This window comes from Neodiprion fabricii, chromosome 1 (genome assembly GCF_021155785.1).
Source record: "Neodiprion fabricii isolate iyNeoFabr1 chromosome 1, iyNeoFabr1.1, whole genome shotgun sequence".
NCBI classification, from domain to species: domain Eukaryota; kingdom Metazoa; phylum Arthropoda; class Insecta; order Hymenoptera; family Diprionidae; genus Neodiprion; species Neodiprion fabricii.
The window spans coordinates 26,743,549-26,755,765 of NC_060239.1; the positions used below are offsets into that span (position 1 = coordinate 26,743,549).

Here is a 12,217-nt window from a genome sequence, read left to right on the forward strand (position 1 = left end):
AGGTGGTCTGAGCTTCCGTGGCATCTCTCAACCATAGTGAGTCATGTCTGTTGAATGAATTTTCATTTAAAGCCAACTATTCCAGAATAAATAGCTTTTAAAGCAATTCCTCCAGCCAGTTAGACAACCTCGTTGTTTTTTCGATTCAAACAACCGCCTACAACGCAGACGATACTGTACGCACGTATGCGGACAATTAAAGCGTCTGTAAAAATTGTATCCAACGAAGCGTGATTCCGGACATACTTGTTTCAATCTGTGATTTCATCGACACGACATTTTAAAACCCGATATCAAATGGAACCGTAAAACTGGGAAAGAAAATTGGTGTACAGAGGAAGTTCTCGGATATGTACCCGCACTTCTTTTGATAGGGAAAAACGATATGAGACCCAAAGAACCTATCTCTGCCAACTTATTTTACGAGTTGGGTAGCGGTGAATGGTTTTTCAAAAAGCCTTGAGGCGAACGGCTTTGATGTATTTTGATCGGCGTAAACATTTACGGGCGGAAACTCGTAAAATCGGTTACGATAATACCTCCCACTCTGTCGGTATACACGCAATATATATACATATTATACAATTAGTTATACGGATAATTGGATAATTTGATCCACGTGCTTTGCACGAGTTTGGCAGGTCATAATATACAACGATATACGATGTGGCTCGGGATAAGCTAAATTTTTCTCAGAAACAATGACGGTTTTGAAAAATGAGCGGAAATTTATTTCACTATTAAGGCGCGCAGGATGTTCTGCAAGATTCCGTGTAACGTTTACGTATCATGATAGAGTCTACGTATTTTTACGACAAGCTTTAAATTTAACCTGCGTATTTCACAATGGACGAACCCAAACGTGATTGGCGTATATATAAGGTGAGATTATACGCGTTAGAACATTTGCGAACGTGCTGATTGAATAACGATGTTCAACGCCGAGCTAATTACGGTATCAAAAGTATAGTCGGGTGTAACATATTAATTCGCATCAGCTATGTGAAACCGACCGGTCAAATTTTTATTGCCCTCGACCCGAATCACTCGGTTACTACATTCGTAAGCGATAAAACTGAAGTAATAACAAATCTTCCTCCTGCAACTTGTTCTGAAAGACGTTTCCTGACTTCCAGAAACCAAGACAGGTGAAAAAATTATTATTTATTCTATACGTTAAATCAAATGGCATGATGAGTCAAAAATGAGTAAAAAATTCCTGTTTTATTGTTTTTCAGAAAAACGAAACGAAATGAACTTTCACAACTCCATAATGCGTGTTCTAAATTTATAACAAATAACCGCACACAGCCACAGATTATCTCCTATAGACTTCTTAACCGCGACCCGAATTGTATAATTGTACGATTAATTCGAATATCGGTTTAAGACCATGACGCGTTTAAGGAAGCCCAGTAATAATTATGAGGATGAAGTTAATAACGTTACTGTAACGTTTTATGTGTAGGAAAAATCGTTACTTCGCACCTTTGGGAATGGCTCAAATTAATAAACCATGATAAATAGTATATACTCGTATTTTGCAAAGTCAACTCCTTGAAAGTCATTCTAAAATTTCGCAAATTACTTTCAATTAGCCACCTTGACAGCTTGACAGACTCGTCGCGAATCAAGTGTTAATTTTTTAAAACTTACGCGAACAATGCCTAAGCTTGTCGATTCAAAATTCATTCGGTTTTACTTGCATGCGGTAAGAATTCAAATTTGTTAAAAAAGTAAAAATTTCACCGCTGTTTCGAAACAAGTTTCAGCGGCTAATCTCCGCAACGGTATCGAGGAACAGTCTCAAGCCTGTCACGAGTTAAAAATGCAAGCTCTGACGGCTGCAAGGCGAACGAGATGAATCAGCGAGGCAAACAAATCTCGAGTAGAAGAGAAAACTGTACAGTTTCACAAAACTGAAAGACTGCGGTGGAGTCGTTGAATAAAATTAGCCTGGCAGAATGTCTTGGAAGGTTTTCGTTCTCTCTGACAGCAAAAGAACATATCGTTCATTCAGAGTTGCGGTTCAACGCAACGCAGAAAGCAACAACAACCGGTGGTAGTAAATTTCAAATTTCCATATACATAACTCGGATGACAATATTAACCCACGGCGACTCTTGACGTGTGGACAACCGCATGAGTGAAGAGGGACTAACCGATTTAGCTGATCCCAAGATACCGCAATAAAGGAACAAGCCAAAGTCGGAAACCCAGAGGCTCTGAGCCAAGGACCCCTTTGTCCTTTACGACGGCGAAACGCAGTTGAAAATTGATCGCTGTCATCGCGCAAACTGCGTTCAATTACGAACGAAGACTGCCTCTGATTCCGAGCAATCGATCTAACCGAGACGCAAAGGCGACAAGAGCACGGATCGATTATTATTGCGACAGATTGAGAGATTGAGAGATTGAGAGATTGAGAGAGTGACCGGACGAACGCAAGGGGCACATTCCACCGTATGAATTCAGATTCGTTTAATTAATCCCGACGTCTTGACCGAGCGATTTGCTCCGCTCTGTTCAACGTCGTTTACCGCGTGCGCCGCCGAGAGTCTTTTGAAGGCTTGTAATGGCACGAGCTACTCGATCATCCAGGAATATTCAGGCCGAAATGCAGCGTTATCGAGCGAAGATGCGCCACGAACGAAATGCGTGTCGTGGAAGTTGGAGCGTGGAGTATGGAAACGGGCGTGGCGAATTTAAACTCGAGTATTTCACGCTGGCACACAACGCGTAACATGCACAGGCAATTCCGAAGTCAAGGCACGCGCGATGCAGAAGCGCCGGTCTCCGACTTTACGTTGTATGTATTACGACTTGCCGTCGGTCGTCAGATTACGCAAATAACTACGAACAGTTAAACCTTAGAATATGCACTGGCACGCCGTTTGACCGGTTGACCTAAAATCGTCATTTCTAGAAATGGAGTTTGAAACGATCAGGATTTTCAAACATTGGTAAAATAAATTGTATTATAACGTATAGCGTAGTATGAATTAATGGCGGTAGTAAAGAAATACCAGAAGATGCATCAAACAAACCGCAGTCTCATGAATCATTCAATAGCCAAGAGTGTGCCGGTGGTCGATTGACGAGCATCAATCAGCTCTTCTCTCTTCACGTGCATAATCATTTGTTCTATTTGACGTAATTACAGTCGGTGGTAAGTGTGATTAATAACGAATCATTTGCAACACTGGCTGAATAGCCTTCCTGCTTCTGACGATACAGGCATTTCATTCAGGCAACCCAAAGCAATCGACGGTCCACATGGCTCGACGATTCAATCGTAAAACATTTATAATCATCGAAGACTATTGCAGCGTCTCGAGTATTTTTGGTGCGTACGAATCCGCTGAACTGCCAAGATAAGAGATCAAACGAGATATTTCCGAGGAATATATCGGGGAATTGAAATTGAAGTTCCATGACTGCTAAAACCGAACGAATGACATCACCAGGGTGATGTATGAGCGAGCGGAAGGCGGTGTCCACATCGCATAAACCTTATTTCTGCGCGCAAACTATAACGACGACGACATTTTCTCTGGAAACGTTGCGTCAACAACAGGAGTAACGTGAAAGGCGTCAGGAGAGACGAATGACGACAGGGAAATAAACTGACGATGAACGATAAAAATTGAGATACGAGCGCGCGGTGTTATACATATATACGTGGATTCCTGCAGTAACCGTAATGCGGACTGATTACAGATTTTTACAGATTTACGATCACCCCGTGAATATACGTCTAGTACGAGCACTCGACGGTGAAGGGTCAGCGACCGTTTGAAATATTCTTTTAATAACCAGCGAATGCTGTTGGATATCAAATTGCGAGAGTAGGAAATCGCTCGTTTCAATGTAAACTGCCGGAGCCGATCTCGAAGCTCTTTTCTTTGAGGTCGGAAAAGATTTCTTTCCATCCACCTTATACCCGCGGTAAACATTTCACGATACATTTCTGAATTTCACCTATTATACACTCTCAGCGCCGTCAAGGACAACGGGATGAGACCTCGCGTATGCCGCGATATGAAAAATAACCCTTCCACTTGCTCGGAGCGGCTCGGACCACCCAAGAACTCGATGAAGCTGAAGCTACCAGCCAGAGCTGGCAACAAAACGTGTTTAAACTTTTTGGAAATAGAAAAATGCACTTCAATTTCACCATCGTAACTCGGTAAAAACATTGGTGGTTCAAGGTATTTGTCAATATTTTAATTTTCGGATTTCGCTAGCTTATTTGAAAGAACGTTGGAACGTTTGGATGATGATTCTGGCTGCTGGCTTCGGTCTCGGTAAGAACTCGAGACTGTCTTCGAGCCGTTACGTTACGCCGCTTATTCTAACACGCGTACTTACGGAGGGAAGATGTGGGACCCCAAGAATCTATTCCTTTGCATTTTCCCTCCGATCTCTGAGTCACGCTCGCGTGTTACGTGCGGTAGGTATTATGAAATGAAGCGTGCTACACTGCAGGTCTATGACGTTTAATATTCGGCCAAGGTTGATGCTGTATGTCAGTTCTTGTTCAACTTCTTATTCTTCGCGACACATGTAAGCCTCAGGCTCTGGGTGAGACCGAAATAGTCGAAAATCTTTTAGTGTCGAAAGTAGCGCTGTACGATTTACCCGGCTTAGCCTGTCGAGAAGGTTAAGTGGGCTAATTAGCTGAAAGTTAGCTGGCTAAAACAATTAGCCGGTCAAAATAGTTGGCCGGTTAAACCTAAGAATGTACAAAATCAACAGGCAAATGAATTTTTCATCTTTCAGATTCGAACTTGCGACTGAAATAAGTTTTATTATATTCACTTTGCAGAATTATGGTCATCTAATTGTTCAAAGTGCCTAAAAAGTTGATCAACCAACACTAATCAGCTAAGCTAAGAATAAAAATGAACGTCCGTCAAATCGTGACATACTTGTTTGGGTTAACTTTTCAAAGTAACTCAAAAAGCTCCGCACATATTCGAATAATTTAATTCGTGTTGTTTCTCAACTGCGGTTATTACATTAATCGGTAATATTAAAATTGCATTCGCTCAAAAACTTGTCTAATCGTAAGTGACAAACGTCTATTTATGTGGTATTTTAGTCAGAAGTTCGAATTCAAAAGATGGAAAATTCGTTTGCTCGTTGATTTTCTGCATTTTTAGGTTTGACCGGTTAAAATTAGCTGTTTAGTTATTTTTGGCCGGCTTAGCCGGTTAACCAGTCAACTATTTTGGCCGGTTAATTACTAAAGCCAGCTAACTTTTAGCTAATTAGCCAAGTTAACGGTCTTGGCCGGCTAAATCGTACAGCACTGGTCGAAAGTACTGCCGCAGTAGTGTCTCTATTTTCGTTCGATTGTTACAAGTTTTCACTTCCAAGTTTTGAAGAAAAAAATGTTTGACACGGTCAATAAATGGAAGTGAAAAACTACAATCTTTGTTATACATACTCGAAAGTCAGTTTTACACTTTCATCCTCGTGCCTAAATCACAGATACGATTGTCTGCTCTTTTTGTCGAACACGCGGATAGGTCAATTTATCTACTGATAAAACTCAGAGATTGGTAACTTTTGCGAATTGTAATTATATCACTGTGAATTGTGAACTCTGAACAGTAAGAATTACGACATGAAAACACTTTGTTACGCGGGGTCATCGAGCGGCTAATGACGCGTATGTAATTGAATTGTCAAAGTAAAAACTGACCAACAATTGATCGATAACGAGTGTATCCAACCAACAATTAAGTACTGCGGCATGAGGGTCAATGACATTTCTGTCCGTACGGGAAAACTAGCTGCAGGATAAGATTCAAATAAACATGATCGAATAACCAGTAATTGTTTTAAAAAATAAACTCCGACGATATCAACGTTCAAGTGTCATCTAATTTCCGAGAATACATACATTTACATATAAATCTGCAGTATCACACCACGGATGACAACACGTTTACATTGCACTTGCGAAACAGGAAAAACTATAATACGAAATGCAAAATCGCAAGAAATTGTAAAGTTTATTTATAGCGTTGACCTATCCTTGTAGAAGAAAATCACTGAAGGTGAATTACCGCGAAGCGTAGATCCATAGCTATATGTATAGTTAAAACGGATCACGTCACGCTCGAAAGTTTCCACGTAATACGCCAACATGATAATTATTATACTAACGATTCGTGATTCAATACCACGCATAATACGACGATAAGGAATAAATATAATTGATATTAAATCAATTTGTAGGCTCAGGGGGGAAAAAGGGTTGGGGGCGAGGGGGTGAAACATGATTAAATACTCACAGATATGTAATACGAGTGAGACGAAAAACCAGTTAGTTATAATTAGTCGTTGTTAGCTGCAGCGTTGGCGTAGATAAGGGAGACTCGTAAATTAATTAAGCACTACCACTCGGTGTCCGGTTGATTGGAGAAAAAAGTATAACCGTAATTGAAGGAGATTACGAGTTTTACGAGAGGGGATATTCATAATTGAAATTACTTAACGCTCGAACGGATTTCACCGAGCCGTGGTGATCAGTGTGAGAAAAAGGGACAGGATTTTCCCTCGATAGAACCTTAACTCGTACGTTACGATCTTTGACACGCATGCACGCATACGAATTACAAATTAGTAAATGAATAACAAATGTCACAACGTCGATAAGTCGTGCCATGAATCAGGAGCGTTGCACAAGAATGTACGACATTGTCATCGCTGAAAATAATCGCTACAACGAGGCGTTGTTGAATACCAGGGAGAGAAAATAAAAAAATAAACAAGAAAAAAACAATATCGTACCCTAAGGCGAATGACAAGAGCGATGCGTGTGTGCGCCGATGATGCAAAAATGCAAAAATCTGGGCGCGTCGACGATGACGCGATTTCTCCAATAACTTGACACAGGTGACGCCAAGCTCCAGTATAGGACTCCACGTTTGCCAAATGACAAATAGTTGCGCAACGATGACGTCACGTACCTATACGATCGGACGCTAGAGAATATAGCGAGGTTCCGGCGACATCCTCGATATCTGTTCCGTTGCGGAAAGTGGATGCGAAAATTCTGCTGGATATAAATAATTGGTTGAACTTTTCTCCGTTGTCAGCTGTCGCAGTAATCAGATGATAAGAAAAAAAAAACGGTGTCGAAAGAAGAAAAGAAAAGAAAATAGATGTAAATTTTCACCGGGTCATTAGGAATTCGGTACAAGTAACGCAAGTGATGCAATTTCGTTGTTACGTAGATCACGGAACGTATGAACCACGTGCGATAAAAACTATTTTCTCCTCAAAGCTTGCCGGTATCTCTTCTGTCAAAACGCGATTTACGCGTTGGCACGCAATGCAACCGGCGGTCGATTCGGTATTGGAAAAACGAAAGGAAAGAAAGATAAAAAGGAAAACCAGTCGATGATTACCATGACGAAAGAGTTGTCTTATACCTGTAGCAGCGAATTCTGCAGTTCTAAATCGAAAATTTTAGGCTCCAAGCGAAACTGAAAAATTATGTTCATTGACTTAGCGCCCCGATAAAATATCTCATAATTATTTATAGAAGAAAGTTTCGATAAAGTATAATTTACGCAATATCGACTAAGCTTTTTAAATATTATTACAAACGGTGAAAGGAAGCAAAATATTTACAAATGCGCATATATTTAAGGCTATTCTTCTATCTTCTACGAGTACACTTTTCAACTTCAGAATTAAGGGACAACATTTTGTCGTTACTTTAAACGCTGCTGCGGAATATCGCATGGAGATGATTTTTAAGAAGATTGAAAAAAGAGGACACTTGTTTCGAAAAATTATTAAAGCTAACGAAACGACAGAGATTTCATTTCCCATGTTTCATTTAACTATTTTCCTCGCCCTTACACGGATCCCATTTACTTGCGATGCAAAACGATCTGAGAGTAAGAGCTTCGCAAATATCTGGCCAGACCTACGGCGGTTTTATATTTCACATTTTGCCTACTTGTTTATTTAGAGAACGATCGGGCGTCGGTATTCTACCTATTTTTAATTTTAGCTTGGACGTGCGCAAAGATGCGACCGACATATGCAAATACACGAAAAATATCCCAGGGACTGTGACTCGGTGTGTGATAATCAATCAAGATGACACGATCCATGTGGAAGAGAAAATACTCGAGTAATAACTCGAAGAGTTTACAAAATTTCACCCCATTGCGATAGGCATGAGATTAAGTTTTCAATTTATCCGAAAAAACTTTCTACCCCACGTATACTTTCGTTATCTACAGATGGATCACGTCGAAAATAAACCTAATTTCCGCAAATTGTATTCTTGTTCATTATTAATTACTTTTCAATACCGAGGCTGAATTTTGAGATCCTCTTCGGGTATCGACGCTCGACTTTTTTCAAATAAAAAACTTCCCACAATATTTTCTAAAGACACGTACGGCTATCCAATTGTCCGTGACTCACGAGTTGATTCGAGCGGCGAGGACATCCTCGTAAAGTTAAGTTTGCGGAGAGCGTTATTGAGCAATTAAAAATCAACGATCGTTGCACGGTCAAAATTAACGAAGAATAAAATACAGAACTGATCGATCGGATCGAGCCTGGCCGTGAAAATTCTCGCTCATCGTTTTCGGGTTACGACATGAGTAATATAAATTAGCATCCTCACATTTTACGCGACATTTCGTCGTACATGTTGTTCCATGATGTCAGACGCATTTTTTCCTTGAAACACATAACGCTTCGTTTTATTATCGCTCAAGCTTCCATGTGAGAAATTCGACCCAGGCTCACCCAACTTGTTCACAATCTGGCATCAGAAATTTCGACGAAACGTTTTTTCCGCACACATTCGTGTAACCGATGGTAATAGGAGCTGAGAGCCGCGATAACTTGCCCGAACAAACAAGTGACCAAGTTTTTCACTACTTTTAGGCAGATGAATTGTTGATCGAAACAAGCTTTGACTCATCGCGACACCACGAGCCATTTAAATTGCTAATTTCGCAACTTTTGTACAGCAGTTTAAAAATTGCGGGGACAAATTCGATACAAATTACATATTTCGCATGCAATTTTTATACCCGCATCGAAAACCGCAATAATTTTACACACTTTCCGCGCATATAAATATCGCAACATGCAGCTGGATGCAATTCGATTCATGCAGAGAATTCTCAATATATTACGTCTATCATCGATCGACATTCGTGCACCTGCGGCATACTTTCTAACAGCATTTCACAACGGCCTAGTCATTGAAATAATTGAAAAATTGCGGCTAGTTTACATAGCTGGTTAAATTATTTTCCGTATCTAACATCAAACGAAGGATTGATATCACTTGAAGCTAAGTTTCTACCGCACGTGCTCGCTCCGGGAAAAGAAAAAAAAAACTATTCAGTTTGCACTTATCGGGTGTACCTATAATTGTGTAAAAAGTAATTGCTATTTCTATCCAGACTATCCACATCTTCGCCTATTATACAAATTTCGAAGCGGACTTACGCAATACAATCAATCATATTTTTGTTCGTTTGAATCTCCTGTTTTTTTTTAATCTCTTTTTGAATTAAATCACTTTACGAGAAGCCTGGAGACGAGTTAAGAAAAGTGTTAAAAATCGCGACATTCACCGTCGTCAACCTGTAATCTTCTCGACCGCGATCAGCTGTTGACTCGGTATAGTATAATGTGTTCATTAGAGTCTCGTCGCTTCTGATTTTCACACCGGTTAAACACGATTTATACTCAAGGAACGCTGCCGGATAATTATAATTCCATTTGCAAGGTAGACGGAGTGTGGCCGTATCCGAGTATGTAGGTAAAAAAACAGTAAAATGACCGACTAATGTTTCCTTTTTTCACGGCATACCTACCAAGCAACATAATAATACAAGCAGCTGATAAAGACTGTAAAGAATGGATAAGTTGACCTTTTCTATACCTACTTAACCGTGTACGTAGTATACGTGAAAGAGACAAATTTTGTATCATCCGTGAGTACGCGAACACGCGCTTTAGGCATAACGCAATAAAAGAGATAACTTGGACAGTCTAACTGTACATCGCAAATCCCGTGTGCATTAATAACGCGTGTATTATGTCGTTGTAACGCGCCACTGCATAAATCCCGGGGTTATTACATACGTTATATTTATAGAAACATTTTGCCGTCACCGTTTCAGACTCGCCTGAAAGGTTGCGACGTCTAGTTTACCCGACACTGTATCCCGCGCGTCTGTTGAAACAAGTTAATTGCAAACGCATCGATGGGCAGGTAATACATTACGAACGAAAGGTTCCGGGAACAACAACACGGCCAACGGTGTGATTTAATTAAAACCGTGTAGATAAGACGGTGAGTTAATCGGCTGATTAACGGTTAAATTGTATGCAATATCTCGTGAACCGCGATAAGGTTGTTGGGTGCTCACAGATTCTGGATCACCTAACCGCATTATTTTCTGGGCGTGTAGAAACAGCTCGTGGTTTCATTTAGATTGAGCCGCTATCGGCATCAACTGCAGAGACGTTAAACCGATAAAATAAAAAATTGATCCAGGGATCGTACTGTATACGGTGTATGATGTCCGTTGTACGATGAAAAGTAAAATTAACACTCGTTATTATATCAGCGGAATGCAAAAACCGTGTGTCGATTGAACCAATAACTTCCGTCTATAAACTCGGGGTTATGGATCGCTCTCGCCCACACACAGTTCTTGACTTTTTATAAACTTCGAAGGAAAAAAACGTCTGGAATATATCCCATCGATGTTTCGGATTGTATATTAACGCGAGAGTTCAACTTTTTCCCAACGAAGAGGCAAGATGTAAAGTAAAGAGAAAAATAATTTGGTTCAATTTTCACTCGAGACTATACGAAGCGAGAGAATTTCTAGCGCTAGGCGAATTCTCCTCAGTCACATTGGTCAGTGACTTATATTTTTCATCCGAAAGACGCGCGTGGATGGAAAAGAAATTTTTGTGATTCAACGGACGCATATTTTAACGCCGGAACAACAACATACCGCGATTTTCATCGCCGTATTGACAATGAGTTACAAAACTGAATTGAAGAAAGGGTCGAAATATGTGTACATATATTTACAACTTCACCGAGGTAAAATTCGTTACCAAATATGGAACAACTCGCGATAAAATGCAAATCTAATTGAGCAATATGACACGATACAGACTGTGGAGATTAAATCAAGTTTAAGCATTCATTCATTCTTTAAACCGACGGTTGCATTTTGCAAGTGAAATTTTCCCCGCAGCAGCACCGTATTTGGCTGTAGCAACAGAGACCAGTTTCTGGGATGTAGACCATATGCGCTGCTGGGTTTGTTTATTGATATGGCGAATTCCAAATATCCGTGTAAAGATTATAAAGATAAGTAAAAAGTGAAATTAGCAATTGAATATGAATCAAGACAAGAATGTTTATTGCGACTAGCCAAGATTTATTCTTTCGTCGGTCTGTTTATAAAAATCGACTAAATCTCGTGAGTTTATTAGATCCCCGATATTTACGACCACTTCTATTTTATTTTAATCCAACATCACGCGGATACTTCAAGTTCGCGAGAAGATTCTTCGAAGGCTGTTCATCACTCGCTACGGCTTCAGGCTGTCCGTATAATACACCGCAGACTAAATCCAGGAATCGATAGAGTCTATCGCGGGTCACTGAATCGTAAACCGTGATGCGAATCCAGTTCTCCTTTAACCTGTTGCTCGAAGCCGTTGATTAGCTTCGCCGTCGTTCCCTTACTCGGAAAATAAATAACGAAAGACGAGATGACGGAAAAGAAAAACCCCGACGAAGAAGACGCTTGTACGAGTCCCTGAGGATCGATGGGATACCTCCTTATAGGTTGTGAACCTGAGCATTCTGCCCTCTGCGGTGTACAAATACGCGTGTGAATCCGCAGTACAGATCCCATGAAAAGTAAGAGGAAGAAAAATTTTCACCCGCCACTCTCTTTCGTTACAAAAAGCTTCGAGACTCTGCTCGTCTCACTGTCTTGTATGAGACGTTGTATTTTTTTACCACATCAATTTACCTACCCTCGAAATGCCTTCTTTTTTTTCAATCGACCTAGATTACGATTAATTCTCTGGTGGCGTTAATTTAGCGCACCAAATGTGCCGAACTTAACGAGCACTTGTAAGACGCAGACACGACGTCCCAGAGATTCAAAACATCATCGTC

The 12,217-nt window shown here is 40.4% G+C and overlaps 1 protein-coding gene across 3 annotated transcripts in view; it reads right to left on the minus strand.

Annotated features, from left to right (window-relative positions):
• LOC124174478 (HIV Tat-specific factor 1 homolog) overlaps window positions 1-12,217 on the minus strand; it is a 36,102-nt gene that overhangs the window by 12,717 nt on the left and 11,168 nt on the right. The window lies entirely within an intron of this gene.